General features: G+C 47.1%; 1 protein-coding gene across 1 annotated transcript in view; it reads right to left on the bottom strand.

The window, feature by feature from the left end:
• tncb (tenascin Cb) overlaps nt 1-14,146 on the bottom strand; it is a 71,574-nt gene extending 57,428 nt beyond the window's left edge. Inside the window, exon 1 of the mRNA XM_068311556.1 lies at nt 14,027-14,146. The gene's annotated coding sequence lies outside the window, so the exon portion shown is untranslated. The remainder of the gene's footprint in view (nt 1-14,026) is intronic.
• Between the last annotated feature and the right edge of the window lie 3,857 nt (nt 14,147-18,003).

The raw sequence follows: 18,003 nt of genomic DNA, 5'->3' as shown, positions 1-18,003 counted from the left end.
CTTCGATCTCCTCCTCATCTCCTTTGGAGATTGACTTCAACTCATTCATGACCGTTTAGTTCTTTGTGTTTTTATCTCGCAGGTTCAGGGTTTGAATCATGGTTTGAAGTACAGCTTGGGTCCTGGATCATGTCCATGTATCACGTCCATGTGTTATTACTGTTATTACTGTTATGACTGTTATTACCATCTGATTGTGTTTCAGGGTTCATGTTCATAAAGAACGTGTTATTGAATTTATAACAGTGGTAGTAGTTAAAGGTACAACTGTTGGCAAAGTATGTACTGATAGCAGTGTGTGTATGTGTGTGTGTGTGTGTGTGTGTGTGTATGTGTGTGTGTGTGTGTGTGTGTGTGTGTGTGTGTGTGTGTGTGTGTGTGTCTGCCTACTGGTCTTCTCCTGGCTTTGGACACTTTTTCAAGGGGATGGAATTTATTGGCTCCAACACGACCCAGATGCTAACCCAGAATCACACACAGAGCAAACAGACGTATCAAAGAGAAACCCAGGAGCTGAAGAGGGCATTACAAAATGATCTTTATTCCAACATATTATTGCAATGCCATATACTTTGAACCGATGTGGACTGTATTTAAATGTTAGGGCCATGATCAAAGACATGAAAGGTGTATTTGTCATGAGGATGTAAACTTTAATGGGTTCTCTCTCCTGCCTTAATGACGGGGCAGTGAAGGAATGTGGGGCATAAAGGACGACCTTTCTTCTTTCTTCGTTTCTCCTTCACTTACTCCTCTGTTTTCCTGTTTTTAGGATTAAATGTCAAACTATGGACTATCCTGAATGGAGACAAACTGCTGTCCAAACATGATCTGGTTCAAAGAGAGGGGCAGACACATGACCTTCACAAGGGCTTCAACAGTGTTGAAGGGTCTTCAAGGTCATTACTTGTGATCATTTGTATGGTAAGTTTTCCTAATCATAATGTAAAAATATATATATTTGGTTATAAATTGTATACATACAGTTATCAATGTATAGATTCTGTATGTTTCAACTGTTTACTGAATGCATTTATGTTATTGGACAACTTGTGTTCTGATGCTGTAAAGACATCTGAGTGCTGCTCTGTTCCACACATCCATTATATTTTATCTTCACAGATGGCACATCAGGATGAACCATCAGGACGAACCATCAGGACGAACCATCAGGACGAACCATCAGGATGAACCATCAGGACAAACCATCAGGATGAACCATCACGACGAACCATCAGGATGAACCATCAGGACAAACCATCAGGATGAACCATCAGGATGAACCATCAGAACGAACCATCAGGACGAACCATCAGGACGAACCATCAGGACGAACCATCAGGATGAACCATCAGGATGAACCATCAGGACGAACCATCAGGACGAACCATCAGGATGAACCATCAGACTGAACCATCAGGATGAACCATCAGGATGAACCATCAGGATGAACCATCAGACTGAACCATCAGGATGAACCATCAGGATGAACCATCAGGACGAACCATCAGGATGAACCATCAGGATGAACCATCAGACTGAACCATCAGGATGAACCATCAGGATGAACCATCAGGATGAACCATCAGACTGAACCATCAGGATGAACCATCAGGATGAACCATCAGGATGAACCATCAGACTGAACCATCAGGATGAACCATCAGGATGAACCATCAGGATGAACCCTCAGACTGAACCATCAGAACGAACCATCAGGATGAACTCTGTCATCACTTCAGTCCCTGAACACAGAGCTCTGGTCCCTGATTGGTTGGAGTTCAGAACCTCTGATGGAAGCTTCGTCCAGTGAAACCAGTCGACGTCACAACAACCTGAACTTCACAAAGACGTACCGCCCAACGTCATGTTGTCTGCAGTGATTGATCCACAACTATTGGTAGTGTGTCCTATAACTGATATTGATCAGTAGTGTGTCCTATATCAGATATTGATTGGTAGTGTGTCCTATATCTGATATTGATTGGTAGTGTGTTTTATAACTGATATTGATCAGTAGTGTGTTCTATAACTGATATTGATTGGTAGTGTGTTTTATAACTGATATTGATCAGTAGTGTGTTCTATAACTGATATTGATTGGTAGTGCTTTCTAAAAACATACCCCCCCCCCCCACCCGTCGTAGACGTGCAGCAGTCTCTTCCCAGCCTGCAGGCGTGTCTCTGTGTTAATGATTTGTTGTGCTGAGCAGTGATGGAGAATCAAAGAGGGGGGGTTGGGGTATTAGGGGCTAATATGTGTCTATTAATCATAAAGCGGCTCCAGACACTCTGGTGATCTCCGGAGGTGTAGACTGTCTGTTTATTCTCTCAGCCTGTCAGTTGTTTGGAGCAGAGGAGGGGTACATGTGGACCCCTGCTGTGTTCACTTATGGAGCCTCACAAATGTCTCACAAATATGAATTACTTCCACATTTTCCCCAGAGCCTTTCTTCAGAGATGGGAGCTCCGTTTGAATTTTAATGCACAAAAACGACAGAAGGAGAGACAGAAGAGAGGAGATCAACATCCAGCTATGGAGCTGCACTGGTGGTCACGTCTGGGGGCAGAACTTCTCAATGTTCTCAGACCATTACCCAGAGCCGCGGTACTAAACCCTGATTGTCAGAAAACACATTGCCTCCGCTTGTCTGTCCCACGGGGCCATTACTGCCCCCCCCCCCCCAGTGTGGGAGGGCTCCAGGAACGACGTTCTCCCTTATGGATGTGTTTGTGAGGTGTAAATTAAATCACATCAGACTTTATTATCTAAGGCACATTTAACACTTTCCTCTCAGGCAGCCATCATGGACCGCAACCCGCTACATGTATGTATAAGCATGTAAATTTACAATATATATATGTATATATATATATATATATATATATATATATATATAATATATAGTTTCAACTACCAAAGTTGTTGAAACTATAAAACTAATTTTATAGTTGTGAAATATTTTTGACAATCAGCCTTTCACATGAAGGTTTTTCTGCCTAAAGGCCCAAACCTTTTAAATCACGGTTTCTACATGTGGCTTTCATTAAGCAGATAAACACCCCCCCCCCCCCCGTGTGGCCCCCCCCTCATCCTCCAGACATCATTGTGTAGAACTAGTGATGTGAAACATTTGGGACTATGCACACTTACTTGTTTTTAAACTCCTTGTAACATTCATTATGCAGAAATTGAGAAAATGTCTTTTATCGTAAAAATGCTCCTCCTGATGACCCGAGGTCAGCAGCCTGGTCATGTGATCAAGTGTTGAGAACAAACGCTTTAGATCTTTAGATCACAATGATTCAGTTTCATCACGACCGTCATTCTGCTTACTGTGTGTGAACCCTACCTCTAACATACACAGTATGTTTTGTTCTGTTTGCCCCCCCTGAACACCCCCCCCCCCCACAGAGCAGACTTCTGCCAACAGAATCCACAGAGCCGACGATGAAGATCCTCCAAGCAGGTAAAAGCTGGGGGGGACTTTGTGGAAACCGTGAGAAATACATTTAAATTTGAAGAGTTCCTTCACAATGACTGATGAAGATCATGATGTTTGTCAGTAGAGAGGATTCACACACACACACACACACACACACACACACACACACACACACACACACACACACACACACACACACACACTAATGTCAACATCTCCTCTCTCATAGTTATGGGTGAAAGTTGTTTTGTTGGTCCCAGCAGACGTGCACCACATCTGTGTGCCTCCAGCTCCTCTACCTGAAACACACTGAATCCCACCTGGAAGAAACAGGAAGGAGCGCTGAGGGTTCTGTGTGAAACACTCGTATAATAATCACACACTGCTGGGACGCAGGAATGTAACAGCTAGCTGAAGCCAACACGCGTGGGTCCTCACCAGGTTTCTTCTCCTTTATGTTCACACTTACTGATAATATTCACACGTGAACACAGGTGCGGTCACTTTGTCCACAGATGTGTGTGCAGGAACACTGGTGCTGCTCACACCAGTCTGGTGTGCCCAGCAATGAAGCTACAGTCTCGGTATCAACAACCCATAATTACAGAGGCCACTCTGTGTGAGAGCAGAGAGCCTGCTGGGTAATTGCCCCTGAGCTCACCAGAGGAAGCATCGCTCCTTTATGTCAAGCATAAAGAGAGAAATTCCTTCCAAGACCAAAGAAGAACCAATGCAGTCAGTCTGCAACATCCTGCAACACCCCTGAATTCAAAATGTTACCCTGACCTACTGTCATAGGTCAAAGATCAAAGCTAGTGCTCTGACCTACTGTCATTGATCAAAGCACTACTTTTGATCTATGGTCTTACTCACACTGGCCTTCTCCCTCGTCTTTCCATCTTATCCAGTTCCTGAGAGTACAACTGTTAAAATTTGACCTTGACCTGGTTTTCTGAAGGTCAAGGTCATCATCTCATTTCGTCCCCTGTGCTGCCCGAGTCATGAGCTTCAGTTTCATCTTTCTGAAACGGTTGTGAAGACATTTGGTGGACAAACGGACGGACGCACCAACACTGACGATGACATCACCGCTTTGAGGCGGGATGTAAAAATGACGCCCAACAAAGATTCAGACGGAACCGCTGGTGCTAGCATGACTGCTGAACAGGTCTGTTAGCGCCACCTGCCTACTAACGCAAGCATTACAGAAGACCTACTGCACCCTACCAGCACCCACTGCTTCTGCTCTGTAGGCCAGACGTCATGTCCTCCTGATGTAGATGGACTTCAGCTACATTTCTAGTCCGACCCAAAGCTCTTTACAGTACATTTGAGGAGAAACATGAGTCTGGTGTGTTGCCCAGGGGTACTTTGACTTGTGCCCTGGGGATTGAACCACGGACCATCTGATGATGACCCCTCTACCACTGAGTCATCCAGAGTACCGTCTTGTCCTGGTCCAGTGGACACAGTCCTGGGCCTTTATTCACCCAATCACCTGTACGATGGGTCGTCTTTATTCTCTAGAAGCGATGCCCCCCCCCCCCATGAATCTCCTGCTGTGTATTAGCATGCTAGTCATTTTATGCTACCTTGCTGCTACAACACAGTGGTCGTGCTGCTGTCAGGGTTGTGCAGGTTTGATCTGTGGTTCTGATTGCGTCCTGTGAACGCTGCAGCAGAGCGGTACTTTCTCTATGAACCATTTGAACATGAGTGTGAATGTCAGGATTTATGTCATCATGTTATTCTTCAATTGAAATTTGCTCATTTAAGCGTCTTCCTCTATTATGAATGAATTTTAGAGGAGCTTCTTTTGTTATTTTTAATTGAGTGTTCATCACCATTTGTGTTATTTTCCTGACTTGGTTTTAGTCGTGCAGCTCGTCGGTCCACACTCCTGCATCAACGCGCCCCCGTTTCTGTCCAAATTCTATTTTCTATTGTTTTTCTGTAAATACTCATGACCAATCAATTCTCCTGTCCATTCCATCTGGAATGGCCTGTACAGAGCAGTTAATTACACCACACACACACACACACACACACACACACACACACACACACACACACAGGTCATTAAAATGTGAGACAGGATCCCAGTGGGCTGCAGCTGCGTCAGGAGGAGCTGACGGTTCCTCGTATCTCCAGCCCCCAGCCGACCCATCAGAGGACTCTGTTCTCTGGGAGAAACGGCAGTGGTTCTACATGTCAGTGGGATTTCATGTATGTTCAACTGAAAACATCCACATGAAGTCGGTCGTGTTTTCTCTGATTCCTATCAGGTCAGGAGGGAAACAGTCCTAATTAGGTGCTGATGGTTCGATTCCCGTTCCAGATGTCAGATCCTCAGGTCAGACAATGGACCACACGTCGCTTGTGGTGGTGAGTTTTAATCCAGATTAAACTCGATTGGAGGAGAAATCTAATTATAGATTATTATGGATTCTCATGTAATGAGCATTCAGAGACCCAGCCTCAGTCTGAGGGACAGTAACAATGGAACAGATAGAGGTGTCGGTTGTCTCCATTAGCAGGGCCATTTACTTCTCTGAACCAGCTGACATCAGGGCTGTATTTGGGCTCCACCTCCTTTTCGTCCCTTAATTGTCCTCAGGTGAGTTGTGAGCCCAACATGAATCCAACCAATCAGGCACCATTGAGGTGCTCCTGCACCTGGAGCGTTGTTCTTCAGCTCCAGCTCCTTGACATTCTGACCCCGTTTCCCTAAAACCAGCCCCCCTTCAACTGCAAAGGAGCCAATGCAGCAGTATGTACCTAATGACATGCACGAGGAAGACTGCAACACAATTCTAGTGATGCAGAGATCACCGTCTACGCCACTGGGATGTCTTTCTGATCAACAGCCAATGGGATGCTGTGTAACTAATACAGACTATATTGATCACCTCACATCAGCTGCAGAAATGTGTCTTCACACCACCAGCTGTGTGTGATTAACACACATGTCTGAATGTTGTGTCACTGAATTTCCCTCGAGATCAATAAAGTTTCTGTCTTGACATCTGTCCGTCCGCCAACTCCCCTGCCTTCTTGCCCCCCGTCTACCACCACTGGTTCACCCCAACATGGATGTGGATTTAGACCTGGACAACTAGCCCATTAGTTTAGAGTTGACGCCCCCTCGTGTCCCTCCATCAGTGGTTGGGGGTCTGGTAGTCCTGCTGGGGGTCTGGTAGTCCTGCTGGGGGTCTGGTAGTCCTGCTGGGGGTCTGGTAGTCCTGCTGGGGGTCTGGTAGTCCTGCTGGGGGTCTGGTCTGACAGCACAACTCAGAACTGACTAGTTTTACTCCATCAGGGATTTGTTTAATCCAAATCTGTTCAGCAGCTCAGTTTTACGACTCTGCAAATATCTTCAGATCCTCACAGCAGGAGCCCCCCCCACTGGGTCCCAGCAACAGATGAAAGCCCCCCCCAGAATGAAAAGACAACTTTTCCAGAACAAATTAAAGATATCACAGTTCTGCAGGTCGATCTTGGATTCTGAACACCCTAAGAGCTAATGCTAAAGTCAGCATTTAATGTGTGTGTGTGTGTGTGTGTGTGTGTGTGTGTGTGTGTGTGTGTGAGAGAGAGAAATCTTTAGCCTTTTCATCTCTTAGCAGCGAGGAGCTTTGAGTATCAGTGGCCCCCTTTGGTTCTGCCTCTGTGACGCGACCAGAGGCGCCGCTGCCTCGGGTCGCGTCACAGAGGCAGATATCATTCCAACAAAACACCCTCGCCACCGTACTACATAGTACTACATAGTACTACATAGTACCAGTGGTACTACTACATGGTGTAACTACATAGTACTACATAGTACCAGTGGTACTACTACATGGTGTAACTACATAGTACTACATAGTACCAGTGGTACTACTACATGGTGTAACTACATAGTACTACATGGCACCGGCGGTACTACATTTTTAAAAAAAAAAAATTGTATATACTGGTTTGATCCCCGAAGGGAAATTAAGAACGTACACTCTAGCTACTGATTACAAACACATGCATACATACATATTTGTGAGTACAGGCCCCCGTATCACACACACACACACACACACACACACACACACACACACACACACACACACACACACACACACACACACACACACACAGGGGCCTGTAGGCATGCAGGGGAGGTAGAGTGGCAGCAGCTCCTTCTTGGTGCACCTCACATGAGCAATTTGTAAAGGGGACGGCACCTTGCTCAAGGGCGCCTCAGCAGTGCTCTGGAGGTGAGCTGACACCTCCCACTGTCAGCTCGCCTTCGGGTATTTTTTGGGGGGGCGGGAGTGGGAATCGAACCGCCGATCTTAAATTATAGGACGACCCGCTCTAACGGTCACTTTACCACTGAGCCACTGCCGCCCCTACATGGCGTAACTACATAGTACTACATAGTACCGGTGGTACTACTACATGGCGTAACTACATAGTACTGCTACATGGCGTAACTACATAGTACCGGCGGTACTACTACCTGGTGTAACTGCATAGTACTACATGGCACCGGCGGTACTACTACATGGTGTAACTACATAGTACTACATGACACCGGCGGTACTACTACCTTGTGTAACTACATAGTATTACATGGTACCAGCGGTACTACTACCTTGTGTAACTACATAGTACTACATGGTACCAGCGGTACTACTACATGATGTAACTACATAGTACTACATGGTACCGGCGGTACTACTACCTGGTGTAACTACATAGTACTACATGGTACCAGCGGTACTACTACATGGTCTGAAGGGCATGAAGTCACTCAGGAGGCTAACCTCAGCTAACCTCAGCTAACCTCAGCTAACCTCAGCTAACCTCAGCTAACCCCAGCTAACCTCAGCTAACCTCAGCTAACCCCAGCTAACCTCAGCTAACCTCAGCTAACCTCAGCTAACCTCGGCCCCTGTTGTGTCGTGTCTTTATCGTTACTCCACCATCTCTGATCCCGACGCTTCACGCGTCTCCACTCATGGCTGTAACTCCATATCCTACACAGGATGGGGTGAGACAGGACACTGACTTGCCGTCAATGTGTTGCAATGCCCTGACACACCTGTGGTGTTCACTGCCGTCGTGTTAGTAGACAGTCACTAACGGCAGTACACAACCGCTACGTTAGCATCACAAGTAGCATCTCTGACGAAGTCGAGTCCAACTGCAAACAGGCCAAAGGAGCAGAAGTGCCGTCAGAAACAAGGTTAAGTAGAACCAAGGCAGTCACAGACTACAACATCCCACAACACCCCTGAATTCAAAAATTTTCCCTGACCTACTTGCATAGGTCAAAGATCAAAGCTGGTGCTCTGAACCACCACATTTATAAAGCAGACGATGAACGGTTGACGTCGTGATCTGATGACAGTCTCGTGAATTAGCGGTTGAACGAGGGGTTGGGTTTGCTGGTTTGTTGGTCCTGTCTCAGCAGACTGGTCAGGGGTTCTGGTGTTGGTCATGTTATATCAGCAGCTACAGTGACAGCTCCGTACTGCACTAGCGCACCACAGACTGGTGGTGGTGATAAACAGACACCAGGCTGTCGTCCACGTACGAGGACAGACGTGTGTTCACCGTTCTCCAGTCAGCCTCACTTCACCTTCTCCGTTGCTTCCAGATGTGTTGCAGGTTGACTCTACATGTTAGAACACTGAATCACACCCAACACTACTTCTCTGGACCTCAGCAATGACACCACAAGGGCTCTGGATTCCTTCATGTAGGCCGTAGGCCACCATTCCAGCTAAACTGGATTGGCGGCCTACTGTCTGACCACCTGCACATCACCATAACCTGGTGGAGTGGAGGAAGAGGATGACGTTTTAACGGCCACTTAGTGAGAGTGCCCTGCAGCCCTGCTGTGTAAACACATTTACGTGGGGACGTGTGGATGAAACTACTTCACAGACCGTTGGGTCGGTCTGGAAGAGCCTCACCCCCCCAGCAGCACTCAGACATCACTCAGCTCATTACTGTCAGATATCAGCAGAACGCGTCCTGATGCAAACACATCGTAACGCTCAATAAATGTGTCCGGCAGCCCCACGAAACTATAGGTAATCCATCGATCAATAACGTTCCTGGGCAGCTCCTCCGGCAGACGAGCTCGTGGAAAACCTTCTGCTTGGGTCAGCAGTTTATCAGGTAGACAAGTTAAACTTCCAAAATAGGACAGCAGCAGCAAATCACATATTTTAATTCATGTGTTTAAATTAATGATAATTGATATTAAATGTCTTTGATTGCATAAATTGTCACAATTTGCAGTTATTTTGTGATAAAAATGTGATTTCTGTATGAAATAATAAGGCTTTAAAGTCAAGATGTGTCATCGACATTCTCATGATGACATCATTCTGCAGCTGAGCTGCTGTGATTGGTCAGATCAACACCGATGGAGCTGTGATTGGTCACTGAGCTGATGGTGGTGACTCCTAACCTCCAAAGACAGTGAAACAAACCCCACCCCCCCATGGCCGCCCACCCCCATGAACAGGGAGCTGCCTTCAGGCAGGCTGGGGCGTCTGAGTGTGGAGGGGGGTTCTGCAGTCAGATAGCTGGGGGGGCAGCGAGGTCTTCCTCTTCCAGCTTTGTTCCGCCGTTATCTCCAGCAGCAGATGATCCTGACTGCATTAATCACCAGGAATCACCAGCATGTCGGACTCACCACACATTCACAAGAAAACATCATCTGCATATCGGCTAGCTGGAGGGGTGTGTGTGTGTGTGTGTGTGTGTGTGTGTGTTCTCCATCATCAACCCTCCTCCTCCTCACCACCACCCTGGTTTTAACCCTTCCTTTTCTTCTCACCCTCCTCAGTGTGGGGTTGGTGACAGTGGTGACCCCTCCTGTCACCACTACTGTGTGGGTGAACGCAGAGATGGAGGAGTCAGTCAGTAAAGTCCATTAATCTCGTCAGAATCAAAAACTTTTGATTTCTTTGCCTGAGCTGGAAACCAGTCGCTGCTACCCTCCAGAAGACCCCCCCAGAGGGTCCTGGCTCCTGCCACGGGGTGTTAGCACTGGGAGCGGCCCTCAGACGTGATGTTAACACCAGGAAGCAGCAGCAAGTAGAGATCTGACGACCAGTCACAGGTGGTCCAGGATGTACGAGACCCCCCAGCAGTGTGAAGGTACGGCTTCTGGTCACATGACTCCTCCGAAACAACAAGACACCATTGCACCTGATTTCTGCTGAACTGTAGAGTCGTCTGCATGTCTGACTTGATAAGATAATCATCTGGTGACCACAAGGCCCCCAGCCTTCATGAAAAATCCCCAAATACTGACAGTTGTGTAGTCGTAAGGAACTACATAATCATTCAACCAATCAATCAACTGTTATTTAATAAGTCCTTCATCAGATCAACAGACAATTGGAAGCACTTTCACAGAACTGATAATGATCACCATCACCAGCTCACGACTTCTCACTATACCGCTCTGACCGACAGGCAACACTAAACGTACATCTGAGGCTGACGCGTTCACAGCTACATACGTAGTTAACACACAGCACACGAGTACACCTGGACCGCATGAGCTGCAAGTCACAAACAACAGTTAGAAATGGTTTGATTCAGCAGGACTGGAGGCTCTACAGGACCTCTAGTGGTACATCAACGAAATACTAAATATTTATGACCAGATTTTTTTTCTTATTCAATTCCAAAAAACAAGTCGTCAACATTCAGTCCTGCTCACAGCTGACCGCTGAAACGCTGCACCCCTTCCTCCACTTCACGTCTGTCCACCACAATTCTTCTTCTTCTCCTTTGGGCTTCTCCCTTCAGGGTCTCCACAGCCAATCAGGGTCCTCCATCTAACCCTGTCTTCTCATCCTCTTCTCTCACACCAACTACCTTCATGTCCTCTTTCACTACATCCATAAACCTCCTCTTTGGTCTTCCTCTAGGCCTCCTGCCTGGCAGTTCAGAACTCAGCATCCTTCTACCAATATATTCACTATCTCTCCTCTGGACATGTCCAAACCATCTCAGTCTGGCCTCTCTGACTTTATCTCCAGAACCTCTAACATGTGCTGTCCCTCTGATGGACTCATTCCTGATCCTATCCATCCTGGTCACTCCCAGAGAGAACCTCAGCATCTTCATCTCTGCTACCTCCAGCTCTGTCTCCTGTCTTTTCCTCAGGGACACTGTCTCTAGACCAAACAACATCGCTGGTCTCACCACAGTTTTGTACACCTTTCCTTTCATTTTAGCTGAAACTCTTCTATCACACATCACACCTGACACTTTCCTCCACCGGTTCCATCCTGCCTGGACACGCTTCTTCACCTCTTTTCCACACTCTCCATTGCTCTGGACTGTTGACCCTAAGTACTTAAAATCATCCACCTTCTTGATCTCTTCTCCCTGTAACCTCACTCTTCCACGTGGGTCCCTCTCATTGACACACATGTACTCTGTCTTACTGCGGCTAACCTTCATTCCTCTCCTTTCCAGGACAAACCTCCACCTCTCTAGCTTCTCCTCCACCTGTTCCCTGCTCTCACTACAGATCACAATGTCATCTGCAAACTGTCCACCACAAACACTGGAATCATAAAATCACCAGTAAACCGTTAAAAGCGCATAATATCATGTTACTGTACAATAAATCCGAATAAAACATTATTAGCCCGTAGCAACCCCCGTGACCCACAATGAAGAAGAAGCAGCTGAGGTCGACACAGAAGTGTTTGTGGGGGCGGAGCTTCGTCATCAGGTGACTTCTACCCTTCATTTGCATTTTTATGCGTTTCTTTATGGCTGAAGGTGGATCGAAATAAAACACCTCCAAGGGTGACTTAGATGTTCACGTCATCTCTGGTAGGAATGGTCCTGGGACCACGGTAGACCTACTGGATCCTGGTCCTGAATAATCCTGAGGATTAAGTTCTGTTAACGTCCTGAGATCGGGGATTATTTCTCATTTTCCTGGATTTTGTGAAGAAACTCTTGTTGAAAAGTTTTTCTTTGTTCACGTTGAGTCTCACACACACTGATTGGCTCCTCATGGGAATAATGTCACTGGTTCATTCTGGTCATGTGATCGTAGGGATCACATCCACTCTTTAGGGTATCCTCCACAAGAACCCACCTGTGTTCATCAGGTGCATTGTGGGTAGTTAAATGCTTCATGATGATACGTCACATGTCCGTGTGGCTCTGGGCGTGGCCCTTCATCCCCTCAACAGTCCTGGTCTAATCCCGTCCCCAGACACTGCTAGACCACCTCAGGCCCCCCAGTAATCCCACTGGTCTGGGGCTCAGCCCCCACAAGTAAACCCCCGTCAGGGTACATTCGTCCACAGACCGGTGAGACATGTGACAACCGTCCAATCACATGACTGTGTTTCTACTGTGAGAACACGACCAAATCTCCACTGGAGTAACTCTACATCACCTCAGTGCCCCCCAGGTGCCCCCACTGGTCTGAGGCTCAGTGTGTGTGTCTGTAGACAGGTAGTCCTCAAGATACAAACACCTGACTTACAGAGATTCATAGATACAAACATCAAATATCTACAACCATTCAAACACACACCTACAGACACATTTGACCCAATCCATTTTTCTAGAGGGGGGAGGAACCTAGAGAACCACACAGACATGAGGAGAACATACAAACCACACAGAAAGGATTCAAACCCAAAGGACAGCGCCACCCACTGGGCTGTACCCCCAAAGTCATAGATCAAAATTTAACGATGACTTATGAACAATTCAGTTTAGGAACAACCTCTAGGAACCAGTTATGTGTGTGTGTGTGTGTGTGTGTGTGTGTGTGTGTGTGTGTGTGTGTGTGTGTGAGACCCTCTGCTGTCAATAGTGACCAGTTTCAGCCCGTCAGACCATTTCAATCCCAGCGTCCTCAGCTGCCGTTTCTCTCACATTTCTAAGGATGGTTTTAGTCTCTCATTCCATGCCAGACCGTCTTTGACAAACATGGAGGGAATACGTGTCGATGCTGTTCACAGGAACCATCGATGACCAACAATAGAAAGCATCAGAGAGACGCCAGCGCTGCCCTGATGGCGTGTCGGACCAGTGATGTTTGATGGATGAACAGAATCTCTTTTTAAAGTCCAACAGAGAAAAACTTCCTGTGAGTTTAGAAACATCTTAAATTACAGCGTTAAAGATGCCGTCTGTCACATCTAGGACACGCGTGTCACCCCCCCATGTCCTCTCTGCTGAGTGGGTCACGGGTCCACAGAGCCTTTGATTACATCAACACGTCTTCACAAACACACGCGTGTCTCGTCTGCAGCCTCATCTTTCGGGGTTAGTCTTGTGGGTTTGATGAGATGCAGCAGAGAAGTGTGTTGATGGGTAAACATGACAGCATCCATATTACATGAGACTGAACATCCAGTAACCCTTTAATGTTTGGAAGAGATCTAGGTCAAACTCTAATAGTACATTAAAACTAAAAAGTTTAAAACGTTATGCCAGGATTAAGAAGCCAGATTGAAACAAAGGTGGAACAAAGAAAGTGAACCAGCAGGAAAGCAGTCAGAGTTAATAAAGGAGTAAACAGACCAACCGACCCTGATGTCTCCACAGATCCTCCTGAGAAGAAAGGAACCGGCGTCCACCTCGTGTGGATCTCCAGAGCGTCGTCACGCTGCAGGTCGCTCGTGTGCCCCAGAGAACTGATGTCACAGACACCTGCTCGGGCTTAGCCTCCTCCTCCGCTGCCTGCAACCTCACATGTCGGGGGTCGCCGCCCTGCCCCAAAATGCACCACCTCTCAGCCCCCTGGCATGCTATTGTCTAACGCAAGGATTTACCCACTCAGGACAGTTTTTGAGTTTTTCTTCTTTGACAAGAGACTACAGGTCAGAAGTGACTGACATCACAGGTGTTACGTTAGCGACACGCCAGCCTGAGCGTCATTATTGGTGCAAAATACGATCACTATGTGATCACTTTGATGAAAAACCCAAATTAGTGGTAAGCATGGAAAAAAAATTCTAAGGAGCTTAAAGTCTATAGCCAAGGGACTAGATCCGTGCTGGGTGGGGGTGTGATGGCCTGGTGGAGGCTGGCCATCTGTTTGGGATGTTTCAGGGTGGGTTTGCATCAGTGCCCATATGTATGACTGATTGGCAGCTGAGAGATCCAATCTCTTCAGTTCTAATTCAAACTGAAGCACAGACCGTTGTAAAGGAAGGGCACTGGATCACGCAGCCCCCTCCTCTGTGAGAACAGAGTCAAGTGTTGGCTGCTGGAGATCTTAGGCCATAGGATAAAAAGACTCGTTGGGCACGGGAATGAAAACGCTGACCCAGATCCATCCTCAGTGACAGATGTCCCCGTCTCCTCGGGTCTCCTTCACTGATTACTTCTGCATGCTAAGAAAGTCACAGCAGCAAAGAGCCGACGTGTCCTCACACATATTAGCCTGGGTGGTATCATTTACACACACGCAGATACCACGCTGTAGCATTAACGCTACATAGAGATGATTTACAGAGAGCACAGCCTAGTATTCCCTCCGTGGCCCCGGACCCCCACAGAGTTTGTCACGCCTGACCGACGATGGGTGGACAAAAATGTCCTATTAGTTAAACACATTAGCACAGATTTATGGCTTTTAATGGACATTTGTAGCATTATTAGCTGCTGGCTAACTAGCGTCACCAAAGTGCATGAACAGAAAGAAACGGCAGCATTAGTACCTGATGTTCACAGTGAAATACCCTGTTCTGTTTGGTCCACACAAACATGAAGTCATGGACATTCAGTTCCCTAATTGTCAACACCTTTAAGATGGTTAAAATGCATGATTACTCACTGGCGACTAATCCAGAGTGTATCCCACCCAATGTCAGCTGGGATAGGCTCCAGTCTAAACCTGTGACCCAGACTCAGATGGTCTCGTCGTCAAGAAGATTCATGGATGAATCAGCCTTTACATTGGTGACTAAAACAATCCGGAAGTGGAAGCTGAGAGCGTTCCGGTGCAGCCTGAGCAGGATGGATCGTCTGTCCTACCCCACCTCCAAGTTACCCCGCCCTGCTCGTCCTTGAGCAAGGGGACTTCCTTTGTTATAAATAAGTGGCATTGTGGTGAGGAAGCTGACACTTTGATATGTTAAGCTACCGTTTGTGAGTCATCCTGCTGATGGGAGTGAAGCTCACGGCGTCTTTATCTCTGACAAGACAAACGACTTCATTCATCTCCTCAGTCATTACAACACCAACCTGCCTGAGCACGGCGCTACGCTCACGCATTCATCACGCTACACACCTGCCCCAGTGTTCTCACTTCAAAGGAAGGTCAGATTTCACACACACACACACACACACACACACACACACACACACACCTGTCTGTAGCCGCTCCATTCCAGCAGAGATAAGCAGCAGTGGTGACGTTAGTCTGAACCTAATCCCTCAGAAGACTAGCGCGGTCACAAATGATCGATGAATAACACAATGGTACCATCAGAAATATTCATAGAATTCCACCCCATCAATCAACAGTCAGAGCCAGAACTTCACGTCTGATGGAGTCCAATGACCCCAAACAGGAAGTGGTTGTGCTCCCACCAGTGACCAGGGGTAAAGGTGATGACCTCAGTCCGTCCTGCTCTGACTGCTGCTTCAGGCTGAGGTGCCTCATCCTTTCAAGCTGGTGTTTGAGTTGTCCAGACTAACCGGAGCAGAATATTGTGGCGATCTTGCATTGACGTGTTTTCAGCATCAAACCTCGTGTCCCAACGCAGCACTTAGCGTCAGGAAAACCAGGCCTGACGAGCAAACACACCAGGACTCAGTCATGATGCTCTTGATCCCTCCACTGGGAGTGTCTGGTAGTTGGTAGACTCCCTGACATAGAGCAGTCATGAACTGTGACCCAACCAGTGTTCCTTCGAAGCCTTTGATGGAACTTTTGGGATTTCCTGTATGAGTTTCCGACATGGTCTTGGAGGGAGTTTGTAACATCAGCCTCTTCTCTGAGGGTTCACTACTGTTCCAAGTCCTTGTGTAAAAGATGTGTCTCACTGTGCATCTGGAGCCTTAGAAATATCTGTTTTTCAACTGCTGTCTTCCTTTACGTCTTCTGGGATCTCATCTGATCATGACAGTTGTGAGAACCAGTAGCCAACGGACTGAAGACGGCTGATAGAGGGTGTGTGTTTAGCTATAAGTAAAGGGTCTGATCTATATACACCATGTTTAACTAATCTGACTAATCCGACCAGCCTGGATTCAGCATTACCACAAAGCTAGCCTCCCCCTGTTCAGTAACAGCAGTAAGCGCCCACGCCCCACTGGAGCAGCCATGGCTTCAGTATCCGACACGGAGACACCTCGACATCTAAAAGAAAGTTCCAGCCCTCAGACTACTGTTCATGGATAACGAGTGGGTGTCGAGGTCCCAGTGGTCAAGTTTTTAGGCTTACCGGTATTATTTAACACAGGTGAAGTTGGTATTAGTTTGACATTAGACCTTTCTGGGGCACGGTGGGGCACTGGGTAGAGCTGTCATCTCACAGCAAGAAGGTTCTGGGTTCGAGCCCCGCTCTGTGTGGAGTTTGTATGTTCTCCCCGTGCCACACAAACAGGAGCCCTTTGTTCTATGGTCTCTCTCTCAGACCAGAGGGTTCTCCACCTTCAGCCGGGATGTGACAGAGGTTTCTACCCGTTAACGGTAATTGTTGGGGCTCAAGTTGGAAACAATGGTAAATGGATTCTTTCTCATCAGACTGGCCACCAGCCAGGTGTTCATCAGGAGCATTAACCTTTCATACAACTACTCACACATCACTGAACATAACATTCACTAGAAGCAATCAGCTTCAGTGTCTTTGTCAAGCACACTTTGGTACGTAGAATCAACAACGTTCTTTTTCATGATCTCCAACACTGGCTTCCCTCAGGGATGTGGACTAATTAAGTCTGCCGCACACAATTCAGAAACATGTCAGTATCAAGTAGTCTAGTCGTGTTTGCAGATGATGTTGCCACGGTGGGACTCACCAGTACCACCACCGAGTCTGTTCACAGGCAGGACGAGAAAAGACTAGAAGTCTGGTGAAAAGCAAACAAGCTCTCATCACTGAAAAGAACATGTTGCAGCCGCCATCATGTAGTCTCCCCCACCAAGACCACCACCAGAACCACCATCAGGACCACCACCAGGACCACCAGGAACACCACCAGGACCACCAGGCAGCCCTGAAGCTGTTGGACTCACACACATCTGAACATTGAGTATCGATGCTCTCTGAACCTGTTACAGTCCAGCTGATGGTGTGTGTTCAGTACACACACTGAACACACTCCATCAGCTACAGACCCACATACCGTTTGTGATGGTCATCACGTACCTTCTTCTACTACAGCGTCTACTTTAGTATGAATTCCTGATTTGGGGCCTGAGAGACAGAATGTAACTTCCACTCACGTCAACTTGTTTTAGAATGTCAGTAAATAATTTGAAATAAATCGGTCATCAAACTGTCCTCCAAGTCAAGTATTACTGGTGTCCCTGGGACGTGGAATCCTTATTGAT

This window comes from Antennarius striatus, chromosome 3 (genome assembly GCF_040054535.1).
Source record: "Antennarius striatus isolate MH-2024 chromosome 3, ASM4005453v1, whole genome shotgun sequence".
Lineage (NCBI taxonomy): Eukaryota > Metazoa > Chordata > Actinopteri > Lophiiformes > Antennariidae > Antennarius > Antennarius striatus.
The sequence above is the reverse complement of the archived record's forward strand: the minus strand, read 5'-3'. Positions and strand labels throughout refer to the sequence as shown.